The sequence below is a fragment of the Macaca nemestrina genome, chromosome 2 (assembly GCF_043159975.1).
Source record: "Macaca nemestrina isolate mMacNem1 chromosome 2, mMacNem.hap1, whole genome shotgun sequence".
Taxonomy (NCBI): Eukaryota; Metazoa; Chordata; class Mammalia; order Primates; family Cercopithecidae; genus Macaca; species Macaca nemestrina.
In genome coordinates, this window is record NC_092126.1 from 73,925,816 (window position 1) to 73,946,872 (window position 21,057).

Genomic DNA, 21,057 nt, shown 5'->3' on the forward strand with positions numbered 1-21,057 from the left:
AAATCATCTCACAGAGTTATAGCTTTCCCCTCAAGAAGCCTTTCGCTAAGACAATTCTTGTGGAATCGGCAAAGTGATATTTGGAAGCCCATAGAGGGCTACGGTGAAAAAGGAAATATTCTCAGATGAAATCTGGAAAGAAGCTTTCTGAGAAACTGCTCTGTGATGTGTGACTTCCACTCACAGAGTTACATCTGTATTTCGTGCATCTCTTTGTTTGCCTTATTTCTGTGGATTCTGAGAAGAGTTATTTCGGATCCCTTTGAAGACTACAGGGCCAAAGGAAATATCCTCCGATAACAAAGAGAAAGAAGCTTTCTGAGAAACTTCTTTGTGTTCTGTGAAATCATCTCACAGAGTTACAGCTTTCCCCTCAAGAAGCCTTTCGCTAAGACAGTTCTTGTGGAATTGGCAAAGTGATATTTGGAATTATATAGTGGGCTATGGTGAAAAAGGAAATATCCTCAGATGAAATCTGGAAAGAAGCTTTATGAGAAACTGCTTAGTGTTCTGTTAATTCATCTCACAGACTTACATCTGTATTTCGTGGATCTCTTTGCTAGCCTTATTTCTGTGGAATCTGAGAACAGATATTTCGGATCCCTTTGAAGACTACAGGGCCAAAGGAAATATCCTCCGATATCAAAGAGAAAGAAGCTTTCTGGGAAACTTCTTTGTGTTCCGTGAAATCATCTCACAGAGTTACAGCTTTCCCCTCAGGAAGCCTTTCGCTAACACATTTCTTGTGGAATTTGCAAAGTGATATTTGGAAGCCCATAGAGGGCTATGGTGAAAAAGGAAATATCCTCAGATGAAATCTGGAAAGTAGCTTTCTGAGAAACTGCTTAGTGTTCTTTTAATTCATCTCACAGATTTACATCTGTATTTCGTGGATCTCTCTGCTAGCCTTATTTCTGTGGAATCTGAGAACAGATACTTCGGATCCCTTTGAAGACTAGAGGGTCAAAGGAAATATCCTCCGATAACAAAGAGAAAGAAACTTTCTGAGAAACTTCTTTGTGTTCTGTGAAATCATCTCACAGAGTTACATCTTTCCCCTCAAGAAGCCTTTCGCTAAGACAGTTCTTGTGGAATTCGCAAAGTGATATTTGGAAGCGTATAGAGGGCTATGGTGAAAAAGGAAATATCCTCAGATGAAATCTGGAAAGAAGCTTTCTGAGAAACTGCTTAGTGTTCTGTTAATTCATCTCACAGAGTTACATCTGTATTTCGTGGATCTCTTTTCTAGCCTTATTTCTGTGGAATCTGAGATCAGATATTTCGGATCCCTTTGAAGACTATAGGGCCAAAGGAAATATCCTCCGATAAAAAAGAGAAGGAAGCTTTCTGAGAAACTTCTTTGTGTTCTGTGAAATCATCTCACAGAGTTACAGCTTTCCCCTCAAGAAGGCTTTCGCTAAGACAATTCTTTTGGAATCGGCAAAGTGATATTTGGAAGCCCATAGAGGGCTACGGTGAAAAAGGAAATATTCTCAGATGAAATCTGGAAAGAAGCTTTCTGAGAAACTGCTCTGTGATGTGTGACTTCCACTCACAGAGTTACATCTGTATTTCGTGCATCTCTTTGTTTGCCTTATTTCTGTGGAATCTGAGAAGAGTTATTTCGGATCCCTTTGAAGACTACAGGGCCAAAGGAAATATCCTCCGATAACAAAGAGAAAGAAGCTTTCTGAGAAACTTCTTTGTGTTCTGGGAAATCATCTCACAGAGTTACAGCTTTCCCCTCAAGAAGCCTTTCGCTAAGACAGTTCTTGTGGAATTGGCAAAGTGATATTTGGAATTATATAGTGGGCTATGGTGAAAAAGGAAATATCCTCAGATGAAATCTGGAAAGAAGCTTTATGAGAAACTGCTTAGTGTTCTGTAAATTCATCTCACAGACTTACATCTGTATTTCGTGGATCTCTTTGCTAGCCTTATTTCTGTGGAATCTGAGAACAGATATTTCGGATCCCTTTGAAGACTACAGGGCCAAAGGAAATATCCTCCGATAACAAAGAGAAAGAAGCTTTCTGGGAAACTTCTTTGTGTTCCGTGAAATCATCTCACAGAGTTACAGCTTTCCCCTCAGGAAGCCTTTCGCTAACACATTTCTTGTGGAATTTGCAAAGTGATATTTGGAAGCCCATAGAGGGCTATGGTGAAAAAGGAAATATCCTCAGATGAAATCTGGAAAGTAGCTTTCTGAGAAACTGCTTAGTGTTCTTTTAATTCATCTCACAGATTTACATCTGTATTTCGTGGATCTCTCTGCTAGCCTTATTTCTGTGGAATCTGAGAACAGATACTTCGGATCCCTTTGAAGACTAGAGGGCCAAAGGAAATATCCTCCGATAACAAAGAGAAAGAAACTTTCTGAGAAACTTCTTTGTGTTCTGTGAAATCATCTCACAGAGTTACATCTTTCCCCTCAAGAAGCCTTTCGCTAAGACAGTTCTTGTGGAATTCGCAAAGTGATATTTGGAAGCGTATAGAGGGCTATGGTGAAAAAGGAAATATCCTCAGATGAAATCTGGAAAGAAGCTTTCTGAGAAACTGCTTAGTGTTCTGTTAATTCATCTCACAGAGTTACATCTGTATTTCGTGGATCTCTTTGCTAGCCTTATTTCTGTGGAATCTGAGAACACATATTTCGGATCCCTTTGAAGTCTATAAGGCCAAAGGAAATATCCTCCGATAACACAGAGAAAGAAGCTTTCTGAGAAACTTCTTTGTGTTCTATGAAATCATCTCACAGAGTTACAGCTTTCCCCTCAAGAAGCCTTTCACTAAGACAGTTCTTGTGGAATTGGCAAAGTGATATTTGGAAGCCCATAGAGGGCTATGGTGAAAAAGGAAATATCCTCAGATGAAATCTGGAAAGAAGCTTTCTGAGAAACTGCTTAGTGTTCTGTTAATTCATCTCAGAGAGTTACATCTGTATTTCGTGGATCTCTTTGCTAGCCTTATTTCTGTGGAATCTGAGAACAGATATTTCGGATCCCTTTGAAAACTATAGGGCCAAAGGAAATATCCTCCGATAACAAAGAGAAGGAAGCTTTCTGAGAAACTTCTTTGTGTTCTGTGAAATCATCTCACAGAGTTATAGCTTTCCCCTCAAGAAGCCTTTCGCTAAGACAATTCTTGTGGAATCGGCAAAGTGATATTTGGAAGCCCATAGAGGGCTACGGTGAAAAAGGAAATATTCTCAGATGAAATCTGGAAAGAAGCTTTCTGAGAAACTGCTCTGTGATGTGTGACTTCCACTCACAGAGTTACATCTGTATTTCGTGCATCTCTTTGTTTGCCTTATTTCTGTGGATTCTGAGAAGAGTTATTTCGGATCCCTTTGAAGACTACAGGGCCAAAGGAAATATCCTCCGATAACAAAGAGAAAGAAGCTTTCTGAGAAACTTCTTTGTGTTCTGTGAAATCATCTCACAGAGTTACAGCTTTCCCCTCAAGAAGCCTTTCGCTAAGACAGTTCTTGTGGAATTGGCAAAGTGATATTTGGAATTATATAGTGGGCTATGGTGAAAAAGGAAATATCCTCAGATGAAATCTGGAAAGAAGTTTTATGAGAAACTGCTTAGTGTTCTGTAAATTCATCTCACAGACTTACATCTGTATTTCGTGGATCTCTTTGCTAGCCTTATTTCTGTGGGATCTGAGAACAGATATTTCGGATCCCTTTGAAGACTACAGGGCCAAAGGAAATATCCTCCGATATCAAAGAGAAAGAAGCTTTCTGGGAAACTTCTTTGTGTTCCGTGAAATCATCTCACAGAGTTACAGCTTTCCCCTCAGGAAGCCTTTCGCTAACACATTTCTTGTGGAATTTGCAAAGTGATATTTGGAAGCCCATAGAGGGCTATGGTGAAAAAGGAAATATCCTCAGATGAAATCTGGAAAGTAGCTTTCTGAGAAACTGCTTAGTGTTCTGTTAATTCATCTCACAGATTTACATCTGTATTTCGTGGATCTCTCTGCTAGCCTTATTTCTGTGGAATCTGAGAACAGATACTTCGGATCCCTTTGAAGACTAGAGGGCCAAAGGAAATATCCTCCGATAACAAAGAGAAAGAAACTTTCTGAGAAACTTCTTTGTGTTCTGTGAAATCATCTCACAGAGTTACAGCTTTCCCCTCAAGAAGCCTTTCGCTAAGACAGTTCTTGTGGAATTCGCAAAGTGATATTTGGAAGCGTATAGAGGGCTATGGTGAAAAAGGAAATATCCTCAGATGAAATCTGGAAAGAAGCTTTCTGAGAAACTGCTTAGTGTTCTGTTAATTCATCTCACAGAGTTACATCTGTATTTCGTGGATCTCTTTTCTAGCCTTATTTCTGTGGAATCTGAGATCAGATATTTCGGATCCCTTTGAAGACTATAGGGCCAAAGGAAATATCCTCCGATAAAAAAGAGAAGGAAGCTTTGTGAGAAACTTCTTTGTGTTCTGTGAAATCATCTCACAGAGTTACAGCTTTCCCCTCAAGAAGGCTTTCGCTAAGACAATTCTTTTGGAATCGGCAAAGTGATATTTGGAAGCCCATAGAGGGCTACGGTGAAAAAGGAAATATTCTCAGATGAAATCTGGAAAGAAGCTTTCTGAGAAACTGCTCTGTGATGTGTGACTTCCACTCACAGAGTTACATCTGTATTTCGTGCATCTCTTTGTTTGCCTTATTTCTGTGGAATCTGAGAAGAGTTATTTCGGATCCCTTTGAAGACTACAGGGCCAAAGGAAATATCCTCCGATAACAAAGAGAAAGAAGCTTTCTGAGAAACTTCTTTGTGTTCTGGGAAATCATCTCACAGAGTAACAGCTTTCCCCTCAAGAAGCCTTTCGCTAAGACAATTCTTGTGGAATCGGCAAAGTGATATTTGGAAGCCCATAGAGGGCTACGGTGAAAAAGGAAATATTCTCAGATGAAATCTGGAAAGAAGCTTTCTGAGAAACTGCTCTGTGATGTGTGACTTCCACTCACAGAGTTACATCTGTATTTCGTGCATCTCTTTGTTTGCCTTATTTCTGTGGATTCTGAGAAGAGTTATTTCGGATCCCTTTGAAGACTACAGGGCCAAAGGAAATATCCTCCGATAACAAAGAGAAAGAAGCTTTCTGAGAAACTTCTTTGTGTTCTGTGAAATCATCTCACAGAGTTACAGCTTTCCCCTCAAGAAGCCTTTCGCTAAGACAGTTCTTGTGGAATTGGCAAAGTGATATTTGGAATTATATAGTGGGCTATGGTGAAAAAGGAAATATCCTCAGATGAAATCTGGAAAGAAGCTTTATGAGAAACTGCTTAGTGTTCTGTAAATTCATCTCACAGACTTACATCTGTATTTCGTGGATCTCTTTGCTAGCCTTATTTCTGTGGGATCTGAGAACAGATATTTCGGATCCCTTTGAAGACTACAGGGCCAAAGGAAATATCCTCCGATATCAAAGAGAAAGAAGCTTTCTGGGAAACTTCTTTGTGTTCCGTGAAATCATCTCACAGAGTTACAGCTTTCCCCTCAGGAAGCCTTTCGCTAACACATTTCTTGTGGAATTTGCAAAGTGATATTTGGAAGCCCATAGAGGGCTATGGTGAAAAAGGAAATATCCTCAGATGAAATCTGGAAAGTAGCTTTCTGAGAAACTGCTTAGTGTTCTTTTAATTCATCTCACAGATTTACATCTGTATTTCGTGGATCTCTCTGCTAGCCTTATTTCTGTGGAATCTGAGAACAGATACTTCGGATCCCTTTGAAGACTAGAGGGCCAAAGGAAATATCCTCCGATAACAAAGAGAAAGAAACTTTCTGAGAAACTTCTTTGTGTTCTGTGAAATCATCTCACAGAGTTACATCTTTCCCCTCAAGAAGCCTTTCGCTAAGACAGTTCTTGTGGAATTCGCAAAGTGATATTTGGAAGCGTATAGAGGGCTATGGTGAAAAAGGAAATATCCTCAGATGAAATCTGGAAAGAAGCTTTCTGAGAAACTGCTTAGTGTTCTGTTAATTCATCTCACAGAGTTACATCTGTATTTCGTGGATCTCTTTTCTAGCCTTATTTCTGTGGAATCTGAGATCAGATATTTCGGATCCCTTTGAAGACTATAGGGCCAAAGGAAATATCCTCCGATAAAAAAGAGAAGGAAGCTTTGTGAGAAACTTCTTTGTGTTATGTGAAATCATCTCACAGAGTTACAGCTTTCCCCTCAAGAAGGCTTTCGCTAAGACAATTCTTTTGGAATCGGCAAAGTGATATTTGGAAGCCCATAGAGGGCTACGGTGAAAAAGGAAATATTCTCAGATGAAATCTGGAAAGAAGCTTTCTGAGAAACTGCTCTGTGATGTGTGACTTCCACTCACAGAGTTACATCTGTATTTCGTGCATCTCTTTGTTTGCCTTATTTCTGTGGAATCTGAGAAGAGTTATTTCGGATCCCTTTGAAGACTACAGGGCCAAAGGAAATATCCTCCGATAACAAAGAGAAAGAAGCTTTCTGAGAAACTTCTTTGTGTTCTGGGAAATCATCTCACAGAGTTACAGCTTTGCCCTCAAGAAGCCTTTCGCTAAGACAATTCTTGTGGAATTGGCCAAGTGATATTTGGAAGCCCATAGAGGGGTATGGTGAAAAAGGAAATATCCTCAGATGAAATCTGGAAAGAAGCTTTCTGAGAAACTGCTTAGTGTTCTGTTAATTCATCTCACAGAGTTACATCTGTATTTCGTGTATCTCTTTGCTAGCCTTATTTCTGTGGAATCTGAGAACAGATATTTCGGATCCCTTTGAAGTCTATAGGGCCAAAGGAAATATCCTCCGATAACACAGAGAAAGAAGCTTTCTGAGAAACTTCTTTGTGTTCTGTGAAATCATCTCACAGAGTTACAGCTTTCCCCTCAAGAAGCCTTTCGCTAAGACATTTCTTTTGTAATTGGCAAAGTGATATTTGGAAGCCCTTAGAGGGCTATGGTGAAAAAGGAAGTATGCTCAGATGAAATCTGGAAAGAAGCTTTCTGAGAAACTGAGTAGTGTTCTGTTAATTCATCTCACAGAGTTACATCTGTATTTCGTGGATCTCTTTGCTAGCCTTATTTCTGTGGAATCTGAGAACAGATATTTCGGATCCCTTTGAAGACTATAGGGCCAAAGGAAATATCCTCCGATAACAAAGAGAAGGAAGCTTTCTGAGAAACTTCTTTCTGTTCTGTGAAATCATCTCACAGAGTTACAGCTTTCCCCTCAAGAAGCCTTTCGCTAAGACAATTCTTGTGGAATCGGCAAAGTGATATTTGGAAGCCCATAGAGGGCTACGGTGAAAAAGGAAATATTCTCAGATGAAATCTGGAAAGAAGCTTTCTGAGAAACTGCTCTGTGATGTGTGACTTCCACTCACAGAGTTACATCTGTATTTCGTGCATCTCTTTGTTTGCCTTATTTCTGTGGAATCTGAGAAGAGTTATTTCGGATCCCTTTGAAGACTACAGGGCCGAAGGAAATATCCTCCGATAACAAAGAGAAAGAAGCTTTCTGAGAAACTTCTTTGTGTACTGTGAAATCATCTCACAGAGTTACAGCTTTCCCCTCAGGAAGCCTTTCGCTAACACATTTCTTGTGGAATTGGCAAAGTGATATTTGGAAGCCCATAGAGGGCTATAGTGAAAAAGGAAATATCCTCAGATGAAATCTGGAAAGTAGCCTTCTGAGAAACTGCTTAGTGTTCTTTTAATTCATCTCACAGCGTTACATCTGTATTTCGTGGATCTCTCTGCTAGCATTATTTCTGTGGAATCTGAGAACAGATATTTCGGATCCCTTTGAAGACTATAGGGCCAAAGGAAATATCCTCCGATAACAAAGAGAAAGAAACTTTCTGAGAAACTTCTTTGTGTTCTGTGAAATCATCTCACAGAGTTACAGCTTTCCCCTCAAGAAGCCTTTCGCTAAGACAGTTCTTGTGGAATTGGCAAAGTGATATTTGGAAGCATATAGAGGGCTATGTTGAAAAAGGAAATATGCTCAGATGAAATCTGGAAAAATCTTTCTGAGAAACTGCTTAGTGTTCTGTTAATTCATCTCACAGAGTTACATCTGTATTTCGTGGATGTCTATTCTAGCCTTATCTCTGTGGAACCTGAGAACATATATTTCGGATCCCTTAGAAGACTACAGGGCCAAAGGAAATATCCTCCGATAACAAAGAGGAAGAAGCTTTCTGAGAAACTTCTTTGTGTTCTGTGAAATCATCTCACAGAGTTACAGCTTTCCCCTCAAGAAGCCTTTCGCTAAGACAGTTCTTGTGGAATTGGCCAAGTGATATTTGGAAGCCCATAGAGGGCTATGGTGAAAAAGGAAATATCCTCCGATGAAATCTGGAAAGAAGCTTTCTGAGAAACTGCTTAGTGTTCTGTTAATTCATCTCACAGAATTACATCTGTATTTCGTGGATCTCTTTGCTAGCCTTATTTCTGTGGAATCTGAGAACAGATATTTCGGATCCCTTTGAAGGCTATAGGGCCAAAGGAAATATCCTCCGATAACAAAGAGAAAGAAGCTTTCTGAGAAACTTCTTTGTGTTCTGTGAAATCATCTCACAGAGTTACAGCTTTCCCCTCAGAAGCCTTTCGCTAAGACAATTCTTGTGGAATCGGCAAAGTGATATTTGGAAGCCCAAGAGGGCTACGGTGAAAAAGGAAATATCCTCAGATGAAATCTGGAAAGAAGCTTTCGGAGAAACTGCTCTGTGATGTGTGACTTCCACTCACAGAGTTACATCTGTATTTCGTGGATCTCTTTGCTTGCCTTATTTCTGTGGAATCTGAGAACAGATATTTCGGATCCCTTTTAAGACTATAGGGCCAAAGGAAATATCCTCCGATAACAAAGAGAAAGAACCTTTCTGAGAAACTTCTTTGTGTTTTGTGAAATCAGCTCACAGAGTTACAGCTTCCTCTCAAGAAGCCTTTCGCTAAGACAGTTCTTTTGGAATTGGCAAAGTGATATTTGGAAGCCCAAAGAGGGCTATGGTGAAAAAGGAAATATCCTCTGATCAAGTCTGGAAAGAAGCTTTCTGAGAAACTGCTTAGTGTTCTGTTAATTCATCTCACAGTGTTATATGGGTATTTCGTGGATCACTTTGCTAGCCTTATTTCTGTGGAATCTGAGAACAGATATTTCGGAGCCCTTTGAAGACTATAGGGCCAAAGGAAATATCCTCCGATAACAAAGAGAAAGAAGCTTTCTGAGAAACTTCTTTGTGTTCCGTGAAATCATCTCACAGAGTTACAGCTTTCCCCTCAGGAAGCCTTTCGCTAAGACAATTCTTGTGGAATTGGCAAAGTGATATTTGGAAGCCCATAGAGGGCTAGGGTGAAAAAGGAAATATACTCAGATGAAATCTGGAAAGAAGCTTTCTGAGAAACTGCTCTGTGATGTGGTACTTCCACTCACAGTGTTATATCTGTATTTCGTGGATCTCTTTGTTAGCCTTATTTCTGTGGAATCTGAGAACAGATATTTCGGATCCCTTTGAAGACTATAGGGCCAAAGGAAATATCCTCCGATAACAAAGAGAAAGAAGCTTTCTGAGAAACTTCTTTGTGTTCTGTGAAATCATCGCACAGAGTTACAGCTTTCCCCTCAAGAAGCCTTTCGCTAAGACAGTTCTTGTGGAATTTTCAAAGTGATATATGGAAGCCCGTAGAGGGCTATGGTGAAAAAGGAAATATCCTCAAATGAAATCTGGAAAGAAGCTTTTTGTGAAACTGCTCTGTGATGTGTGACTTCCACTCACAGAGTTACATCTGTATTTCGTGGATCACTTTGCTTGCCTTATTTCTGTGGAATCTGAGAACAGATATTTCGGATCCCTTTGAAGACTATAGGGCCAAAGGAAATATCCTCCGATAACAAAGAGAAAGAACCTTTCTGAGAAACTTCTTTGTGTTTTGTGAAATCAGCTCACAGAGTTACAGCTTCCTCTCAAGAAGCCTTTCGCTAAGACAGTTCTTTTGGAATTGGCAAAGTGATATTTGGACGCCCAAAGAGGGCTATGGTGAAAAAGGAAATATCCTCTGATCAAGTCTGGAAAGAAGCTTTCTGAGAAACTGCTTAGTGTTCTGTTAATTCATCTCACAGTGTTATATGGGTATTTCCTGGATCACTTTGCTAGCCTTATTTCTGTGGAATCTGAGAACAGATATTTCGGAGCCCTTTGAAGACTATAGGGCCAAAGGAAATATCCTCCGATAACAAAGAGAAAGAAGCTTTCTGAGAAACTTCTTTGTGTTCCGTGAAATCATCTCACAGAGTTACAGCTTTCCCCTCAGGAAGCCTTTCGCTAAGACAATTCTTGTGGAATTGGCAAAGTGATATTAGGAAGCCCATAGAGGGCTAGGGTGAAAAAGGAAATATACTCAGATGAAATCTGGAAAGAAGCTTTCTGAGAAACTGCTCTGTGATGTGTGACTTCCCCTCACAGAGTTACATGTGTATTTCGTGGATCTCTTTGTTAGCCTTATTTCTGTGGAATCTGAGAACAGATATTTTGGATCCCTTTGAAGACTATAGGGCCAAAGTAAATATCCTCCGATAGCAAAGAGAAGGAAGCTTTCTGAGAAACTTCTTTGTGTTCTGTGAAATCATCTCACAGAGTTACAGCTTTCTCCTCAAGAAGCCTTTCGCTAAGATAGTTCTTGTGGAATTTTCAAAGTGATATTTGGAAGCCCATAGAGGGCTATGGTGAAAAAGGAAATATCCTCAAATGAAATCTGGAAAGAAGCTTTCTGAGAAACTGCTCTGTGATGAGTGACTTCCACTCACAGAGTTACATCTGTATTTCGTGGATCTCTTTGCTAGCCTTATTTCTGTGGAATCTGATAACAGATATTTCGGATCCCTTTGAAGACTATAGGGCCAAAGGAAATATCTTCCGATAACAAAGGGAAAGAAGGTTTCTGAGAAACTTCTTTGTGTTCTTTGAAATCATCTCACAGAATTACAGCTTTCCCGTCAAGAAGCCTTTCGCTAAGACAGTTCTTGTGGAATTGCAAAGTGATATTTGGAAGCCCATAGAGGGCTAAGGTGAAAAAGGAAATATCCTCAGATGAAATCTGGAAAGAAGCTTTCGGAGAAACTGCTCTGTGATGTGTGATTTCCACTCACAGAGTTACATGTGTATTTCGTGGATCTCATTGCTAGCCTTATTTCTGTGGAATCTGAGAACAGATATTTCAGATCACTTTGAAGACTATAGGGCCAAAGGAAATATCCACCGATAACAAAGAGAAAGAAGCTTTCTGAGAAACTTCTTTGTGTTCTGTGAAATCATCTCACAGAGTTACAGCTTTCCCCACAAGAAGCCTTTCGCTAACACAGTTCTTGTGGAATTGGCAAAGTGATATTTAGAAGCCCATAGAGGGCTATCGTGAAAAAGGAAATATCCTCAGATGAAATCTGGAAAGAAACTTTCTGAGAAACTGCTTAGTGTTCTGTTAACTCATCTCACAGAGTTACATCTGTATTTCGTGGATCTCTTTGCTAGCCTTATTTCTGTGGAATATGAGAACAAATATTTCGGATCCCTTTGAAGAGTATAGGGCCAAAGGAAATATCCTCCGATAACAAAGAGAAAGAAGCTTTCTGAGAAACTTCTTTGTGTTTTGTGAAATCATCTCACAGAGCTACAGCTTCCCCTCAAGAAGCCTTTCGCTAAGACAGTTCTTGTGGAATTGGCAAAGTGATATTTGGAAGCCCATAGAGGGGTATGGTGAAAAAGGAAATATCCTCAGATGAAATCTGGAAAGAAGCTTTCTGAGAAACTGCTTAGTGTTCTGTTAGTTCATCTCACAGCGTTACATCTGTATTTCGTAGATCTCTTTGCTAGCCTTATTTCTGTGGAATCTGAGAACAGATATTTCGGATCCCTTTGAAGACTATAGGGCCAAAGGAAATATCCTCCGATAACAAAGAGAAAGAAGCTTTCTGAGAAACTTCTTTGTGTTCTGTGAAATCATCTCACACAGTTACAGCTTTCCCGTCAAGAAGCCTTTCGCTAAGACAGTTCTTGTGGAATTGGCAAAGTGATATTTAGAAGCCCATAGAGGGCTATGGTGAAAAAGGAAATACCCTCAGATGAAATCTGGAAAGAAGCTTTCTGAGAAACTGCTTAGTGTTCTGTTAATTCATCTCACAGAGTTACATCTGTATTTCCTGGATCTCTTTGCTAGCCTTATTTCTGTGGAATCTGAGAACAGATATTTCGGATCCCTTTGAAGACTATAGGGCCAAAGGAAATATCCTCCGATAACAAATAGAAAGAATCTTTCTGAGAAACTTCTTTGTGTTCTGTGAAATCATCTTACAGAGTTACAGCTTTCCCCTCAAGAAGCCTTTCGCTAAGACAGTTCTTATGGAATTGGCAAAGTGATATTTGGAAGCCCATAGAGGGCTATGGTGAAAAAGGAAATATCCTCAGATGAAATCTGGAAAGAAGCTTTCTGAGAAAGTGCTCTGTGAGGTGTGACTTCCACTCACAGAGTTACATCTGTATTTCGTGTATCTCTTTGCTTGCCTTATTTCTGTGGAATCTGAGAACAGATATTTCGGATCCCTTTGAAGACTATAGGGCCAAAGGAAATATCCTCCGATAACAAAGAGAAAGAAGCTTTCTGAGAAACTTCTTTGTGTTTTGTGAAATCATCTCACAGAGTTACAGCTTCCCCTCAAGAAGCCTTTCGCTAAGACAGTTCTTGTGGAAATGGCCAAGTGATATTTGGAAGCCCATAGAGGGGTATGGTGAAAAAGGAAATATCCTCAGATGAAATCTGGAAAGAAGCTTTCTGAGAAACTGCTTAGTGTTCTGTTAGTTCATCTCACAGCGTTACATCTGTATTTCGTAGATCTCTTTGCTAGCCTTATTTCTGTGGAATCTGAGAACAGATATTTCGTTTCCCTTTGAAGTCTATAGGGCCTAAGGAAATATCCTACGATAACAAAGAGAAAGAAGCTTTCTGAGAAACTTCTTTGTGTTCTGTGTAATCATCTCACAGAGTTACAGCTTTCACCTCAAGAAGCCTTTCGCTAACACAGTTCTTGTGGAATTGGCAAAGTGATATTTGGAAGCCCATAGAGGGCTAGGGTGAAAAAAGAAATATCCTCAGATGAAATCTGGAAAGATGCTTTCTGAGAAACTGCTTAGTGTTCTGTTAATTCATCTCACAGAGTTACATGTGTATTTCGTGAATCTCTTTGCTAGCCTTATTTCTGTGGAATCTGAGAACAGATATTTCGGATCCCTTGGAAGACTATAGGGCCAAAGGAAATATCCTCCGATAACAAAGAGAAAGAAGCTTTCTGAGAAACTTCTTTGTGTTCTGTGAAATCATCTCACAAAGTTACAGCTTTCCCCTCAAGAAGCCGTTCGCTAAGACAGTTCTTGTGGAATTGGCAAAGTGATATTTGGAAGCCCATAGAGGGCTATGGTGAAAAAGGAAATATCCTCAGATGAAATCTGGAAAGAAGCGTTCTGAGAAACTGCTTAGTGTTCTGTTAATTCATCTCACAGAGTTACATCTGTATTTCTTGGATCTCTTTGCTAGCCTTATTTCTGTGGAATCTGAGAACAGATATTTCGGATCCCTTTGAAGACTATAGGGCCAAAGGAAATATCCTCCGATAACAAAGAGAAAGAAGCTTTCTGAGAAACTTCTTTGTGTTCTGTGAAATCATCTCACAGAGTTACAGCTTTCCCCACAAGAAGCCTTTCGCTAACACAATTCTTGTGGAATTGGCAAAGTGATATTTAGAAGCCCATAGAGGTCTATGGTGAAAAAGGAAATATCCTCAGATGAAATCTGGAAAGAAGCTTTCTGAGAAACTGCTTAGTGTTCTGTTAATTCATCTCACAGAGTTACATCTGTATTTCGTGGATCTCTTTGCTAGCCTTATTTCTGTGGAATCTGAGAACAGATATTTCGGATCCCTTTGAAGACTATAGGGCCAAAGGAAATATCCTCCGATAACAAAGAGAAAGAAGCTTTCTGAGAAACTTCAATGTGTTTTGTGAAATCATCTCACAGAGTTACAGCTTCCCCTCAAGAAGCCTTTCGCTAAGACAGTTCTTGTGGAAATGGCCAAGTGATATTTGGAAGCCCATAGGGGGTATGGTGAAAAAGGAAATATCCTCAGATTAAATCTGGAAAGAAGCTTTCTGAGAAACTTCTTTGTGTTTTGTGAAATCATCTCACAGAGCTACAGCTTCCCCTCAAGAAGCCTTTCGCTAAGACAGTTCTTGTGGAATTGGCAAAGTGATATTTGGAAGCCCATAGAGGGGTATGGTGAAAAAGGAAATATCCTCAGATGAAATCTGGAAAGAAGCTTTCTGAGAAACTGCTTAGTGTTCTGTTAGTTCATCTCACAGCGTTACATCTGTATTTCGTAGATCTCTTTGCTAGCCTTATTTCTGTGGAATCTGAGAACAGATATTTCGGATCCCTTTGAAGACTATAGGGCCAAAGGAAATATCCTCCGATAACAAAGAGAAAGAAGCTTTCTGAGAAACTTCTTTGTGTTCTGTGAAATCATCTCACACAGTTACAGCTTTCCCGTCAAGAAGCCTTTCGCTAAGACAGTTCTTGTGGAATTGGCAAAGGGATATTTAGAAGCCCATAGAGGGCTATGGTGAAAAAGGAAATACCCTCAGATGAAATCTGGAAAGAAGCTTTCTGAGAAACTGCTTAGTGTTCTGTTAATTCATCTCACAGAGTTACATCTGTATTTCCTGGATCTCTTTGCTAGCCTTATTTCTGTGGAATCTGAGAACAGATATTTCGGATCCCTTTGAAGACTATAGGGCCAAAGGAAATATCCTCCGATAACAAATAGAAAGAAGCTTTCTGAGAAACTTCTTTGTGTTCTGTGAAATCATCTTACAGAGTTACAGCTTTCCCCTCAAGAAGCCTTTCGCTAAGACAGTTCTTATGGAATTGGCAAAGTGATATTTGGAAGCCCATAGAGGGCTATGGTGAAAAAGGAAATATCCTCAGATGAAATCTGGAAAGAAGCTTTCTGAGAAAGTGCTCTGTGAGGTGTGACTTCCACTCACAGAGTTACATCTGTATTTCGTGTATCTCTTTGCTTGCCTTATTTCTGTGGAATCTGAGAACAGATATTTCGGATCCCTTTGAAGACTATAGGGCCAAAGGAAATATCCTCCGATAACAAAGAGAAAGAAGCTTTCTGAGAAACTTCTTTGTGTTTTGTGAAATCATCTCACAGAGTTACAGCTTCCCCTCAAGAAGCCTTTCGCTAAGACAGTTCTTGTGGAAATGGCCAAGTGATATTTGGAAGCCCATAGAGGGGTATGGTGAAAAAGGAAATATCCTCAGATGAAATCTGGAAAGAAGCTTTCTGAGAAACTGCTTAGTGTTCTGTTAGTTCATCTCACAGCGTTACATCTGTATTTCGTAGATCTCTTTGCTAGCCTTATTTCTGTGGAATCTGAGAACAGATATTTCGTTTCCCTTTGAAGTCTATAGGGCCTAAGGAAATATCCTACGATAACAAAGAGAAAGAAGCTTTCTGAGAAACTTCTTTGTGTTCTGTGTAATCATCTCACAGAGTTACAGCTTTCACCTCAAGAAGCCTTTCGCTAACACAGTTCTTGTGGAATTGGCAAAGTGATATTTGGAAGCCCATAGAGGGCTAGGGTGAAAAAAGAAATATCCTCAGATGAAATCTGGAAAGATGCTTTCTGAGAAACTGCTTAGTGTTCTGTTAATTCATCTCACAGAGTTACATGTGTATTTCGTGAATCTCTTTGCTAGCCTTATTTCTGTGGAATCTGAGAACAGATATTTCGGATCCCTTGGAAGACTATAGGGCCAAAGGAAATATCCTCCGATAACAAAGAGAAAGAAGCTTTCTGAGAAACTTCTTTGTGTTCTGTGAAATCATCTCACAAAGTTACAGCTTTCCCCTCAAGAAGCCGTTCGCTAAGACAGTTCTTGTGGAATTGGCAAAGTGATATTTGGAAGCCCATAGAGGGCTATGGTGAAAAAGGAAATATCCTCAGATGAAATCTGGAAAGAAGCGTTCTGAGAAACTGCTTAGTGTTCTGTTAATTCATCTCACAGAGTTACATCTGTATTTCTTGGATCTCTTTGCTAGCCTTATTTCTGTGGAATCTGAGAACAGATATTTCGGATCCCTTTGAAGACTATAGGGCCAAAGGAAATATCCTCCGATAACAAAGAGAAAGAAGCTTTCTGAGAAACTTCTTTGTGTTCTGTGAAATCATCTCACAGAGTTACAGCTTTCCCCACAAGAAGCCTTTCGCTAACACAATTCTTGTGGAATTGGCAAAGTGATATTTAGAAGCCCATAGAGGTCTATGGTGAAAAAGGAAATATCCTCAGATGAAATCTGGAAAGAAGCTTTCTGAGAAACTGCTTAGTGTTCTGTTAATTCATCTCACAGAGTTACATCTGTATTTCGTGGATCTCTTTGCTAGCCTTATTTCTGTGGAATCTGAGAACAGATATTTCGGATCCCTTTGAAGACTATAGGGCCAAAGGAAATATCCTCCGATAACAAAGAGAAAGAAGCTTTCTGAGAAACTTCAATGTCTTTTGTGAAATCATCTCACAGAGTTACAGCTTCCCCTCAAGAAGCCTTTCGCTAAGACAGTTCTTGTGGAAATGGCCAAGTGATATTTGGAAGCCCATAGGGGGTATGGTGAAAAAGGAAATATCCTCAGATTAAATCTGGAAAGAAGCTTTCTGAGAAACTGCTTAGTGTTCTGTTAATTCATCTCACACCGTTACATCTGTATTTCATGGATCTCTTTGCTAGCCTTATTTCTGTGGAATCTCAGAACAGATATTTCGTTTCCCTTTGAAGTCTATAGGGCCTAAGGAAATATCCTCCGATAACAAAGAGAAAGAAGCTTTCTGAGAAACTTCTTTGTGTTCTGTGTAATCATCTCACAGAGTTACAGCTTTCCCCTCAAGAAGCCTTTCGCTAAGACAGTTCTTGTGGAATTGGCAAAGTGATATTTGGAAGCCCCTAGAGGGCTATGGTGAAAAAAGAAATATCCTCAGATGAAATCTGGAAAGAAGCTTTCTGAGAAACTGCTTAGTGTTCTGTTAATTCATCTCACAGAGTTACATGTGTATTTCGTGGATCTCTTTGCTAGCCTTATTTCTGTGGAATCTGAGAACAGATATTTCGGATCCCTTTGAAGACTATAGGGCCAAAGGAAATATCCTCCGATAACAAAGAGAAAGAAGCTTTCTGAGAAACTTCTTTGTGTTCTGTGAAATCATCTCACAGACTTACAGCTTTCCCCACAAGAAGCCTTTGGCTAACACAGTTCTTGTGGAATTGGCAAAGTGATATTTAGAAGTCCATAGAGGGCTATGGTGAAAAAGGAAATATCCTCAGATGAAATCTGGAAAGAAGCTTTCTGAGAAACTGCTTAGTGTTCTGTTAATTCATCTCACAGCGTTACATCTGTACTTCGTAGATCTCTTTGCTATCCTTATTTCTGTGGAATCTGAGAACAGATATTTCGGATCCCTTGTAAGACTATAGGGCCAAAGGAAATATCCTGCGATAACAAAGAGAAAGAAGCTTTCTGAGAAACTTCTTTGTGTTCTGTGAAATCATCTCACACAGTTACAGCTTTCCCCTCAAGAAGCCTTTCGCTAAGACAGTTCTTGTGGAATTGGAAAAGTGATATTTGGAAGCCCATAGAGGGCTATGGTGAAAAAGGAAATATCCTCAGATGAAATCTGGAAAGAAGCTTTCTGAGAAAGTGCTCTGTGATGTGTGACTTCCACTCACAGAGTTACATCGGTATTTCGTGTATCTCTTTGCTTGCCTTATTTCTGTGGAATCTGAGAACAGATATTTCGGATCCCTTTGAAGACTATAGGACCAAAGGAAATATCCTCCGATAAAAAAGAGAAATAAGCTTTCTGAGAAACTTCTTTGTGTTCTGTGAAATCATCTCAGAGAGTTACAGCATTCCCCTCAAGAAGCCTTTCGCTAAGACAGTTCTTGTGGAATTGGCAAAGTGATATTTGGAAGCCCATAGAGGGCTATGTTGAAAAAGGAAATATCCTCAGATGAAATCTGGAAAGAAGCTTTCTGAGAAACTGCTTAGTGTTCTGTTAATTCATCTCACAGCGTTACATCTGTATTTCCTAGATCTCTTTGCTAGCCTTATTTCTGTGGAGTCTGAGAACAGATATTTCGTTTCCCTTAGAAGACTATAGTGCCAAAGGAAATATCCTCCGATAACAAAGAGAAAGAAACTTTCTGAGAAAATTCTTTGTGTTCTGTGTAATCATCTCACAGAGTTACAGCTTTCCCCTCAAGAAGCCTTTCGCTAAGACAGTTCTTGTGGAATTGGAAAAGTGATATTTGGAAGCCCATAGAGGGCTATGGTGAAAAAGGAAATATCCTCAGATGAAATCTGGAAAGAAGCTTTCTGAGAAACTGCTTAGTGTTCTGTTAATTCATCTCACAGAGTTACATCTGTATTTCGTGGATCTCTTTGCTAGCCTTATTTCTGTGGAATCTGAGAACAGATATTTCGGATCCCTTTGAAGACTATAGAGCCAAAGGAAATATCCTCCAATAACAAAGAGAAAGAAGCTTTCTGAGAAACTTCTTTGTGTTCTGTGAAATCATCTCACAGAGTTACAGCTTTCCCCACAAGAAGCCTTTCGCTAACACAATTCTTGTGGAATTGGCAAAGTGATATTTAGAAGCCCATAGAGGGCTATGGTGAAAAAGGAAATATCCTCAGATGAAATCTGGAAAGAAGCTTTCTGAGAAACTGCTTAGTGTTCTGTTAACTCATCTCACAGAGTTACATCTGTATTTCGTGGATCTCTTTGCTAGTCTTATTTCTGTGGAATATGAGAACAGATATTTCGGATCCCTTTGAAGAGTATAGGGCCAAAGGAAATATCCTCCGATAACAAAGAGAAAGAAGCTTTCTGAGAAACTTCTTTGTGTTTTTTGAAATCATCTCACAGAGCTACAGCTTCCCCTCAAGAAGCCTTTCGCTAAGACAGTTCTTGTGGAATTGGCAAAGTGATATTTGGAAGCCTATAGAGGGGTATGGTGAAAAAGGAAATATCCTCAGATGAAATCTGGAAAGAAGCTTTCTGAGAAACTGCTTAGTGTTCTGTTAGTTCATCTCACAGCGTTACATCTGTATTTCGTAGATCTCTTTGCTAGCCTTATTTCTGTGGAATCTGAGAACAGATATTTCGGATCCCTTTGAAGACTATAGGGCCAAAGGAAATATCCTCCGATAACAAAGAGAAAGAAGCTTTCTGAGAAACTTCTTTGTGTTCTGTGAAATCATCTCACACAGTTACAGCTTTCCCCTCAAGAAGCCTTTCGCTAAGACAGTTCTTGTGGAATTGGCAAAGTGATATTTGGAAGTCCATAGAGGGCTATGGTGAAAAAGGAAATATCCTCAGATGAAATCTGGAAAGAAGCTTTCTGAGAAACTGCTTAGTGTTCTGTTAATTCATCTCACAGAGTTACATGTGTATTTCGTGGATCTCTTTGCTAGCCTTATTTCTGTGGAATCTGAGAACAGATATTTCGGATCCCTTTGAAGACTATAGGGCCAAAGGAAATATCCTCCGATAACAAAGAGAAAGAAGCTTTCTGAGAAACTTCTATGTGTTTTGTGAAATCATCTCACAGAGTTGCAGCTTCCCCTCAAGAAGCCTTTCGCTAAGACAGTTCTTGTGGAAATGGCCAAGTGATATTTGGAAGCCCATAGAGGGGTATGGTGAAAAAGGAAATATCCTCAGATTAAATCTGGAAAGAAGCTTTCTGAGAAACTGCTTAGTGTTCTGTTAATTCATCTCACACCGTTACATCTGTATTTCGTAGATCTCTTTGCTAGCCTTATTTCTGTGGAATCTGAGAACAGATATTTCGTTTCCCTTTGAAGTCTATAGGGCCTAAGGAAATATCCTCCGATAACAAAGAGAAAGAAGCTTTCTGAGAAACTTCTTTGTGTTCTGTGTAATCATCTCACAGAGTTACAGCTTTCCCCTCAAGAAGCCTTTCGCTAAGACAGTTCTTGTGGAATTGGCAAAGTGATATTTGGAAGCCCTTAGAGGGCTATGGTGAAAAAAGAAATATCCTCAGATGAAATCTGGAAAGAAGCTTTCTGAGAAACTGCTTAGTGTTCTGTTAATTCATCTCACAGAGTTACATGTGTATTTCGTGGATCTCTTTGCTAGCCTTATTTCTGTGGAATCTGAGAACAGATATTTCGGATCCCTTTGAAGAGTATAGGGCCAAAGGAAATATCCTCCGATAACAAAGAGAAAGAAGCTTTCTGAGAAACTTCTTTGTGTTTTGTGAAATCATCTCACAGAGCTACAGCTTCCCCTCAAGAAGGCTTTCGCTAAGACAGTTCTTGTGGAATTGGCAAAGTGATATTTGGAAGCCCATAGAGGGGTATGGTGAAAAAGGAAATATCCTCAGATGAAATCTGGAAAGAAGCTTTCTGAGAAACTGCTTAGTGTTCTGTTAATTCATCTCACACCGTTACATCTGTATTTCATGGATCTCTTTGCTAGCCTTATTTCTGTGGAATCTCAGAACAGATATTTCGTTTCCCTTTGAAGTCTATAGGGCCTAAGGAAATATCCTCCGATAACAAAGAGAAAGAAGCTTTCTGAGAAACTTCTTTGTGTTCTGTGTAATCATCTCACAGAGTTACAGCTTTCCCCTCAAGAAGCCTTTCGCTAAGACAGTTATTGTGGAATTGGCAAAGTGATATTTGGAAGCCCATAGAGGGCTATGGTGAAAAAAGAAATATCCTCAGATGAAATCTGGAAAGAAGCTTTCTGAGAAACTGCTTAGTGTTCTGTTAATTCATCTCACAGAGTTACATGTGTATTTCGTGGATCTCTTTGCTAGCCTTATTTCTGTGGAATCTGAGAACAGATATTTCGGATCCCTTTGAAGACTATAGGGCCAAAGGAAATATCCTCCGATAACAAAGAGAAAGAAGCTTTCTGA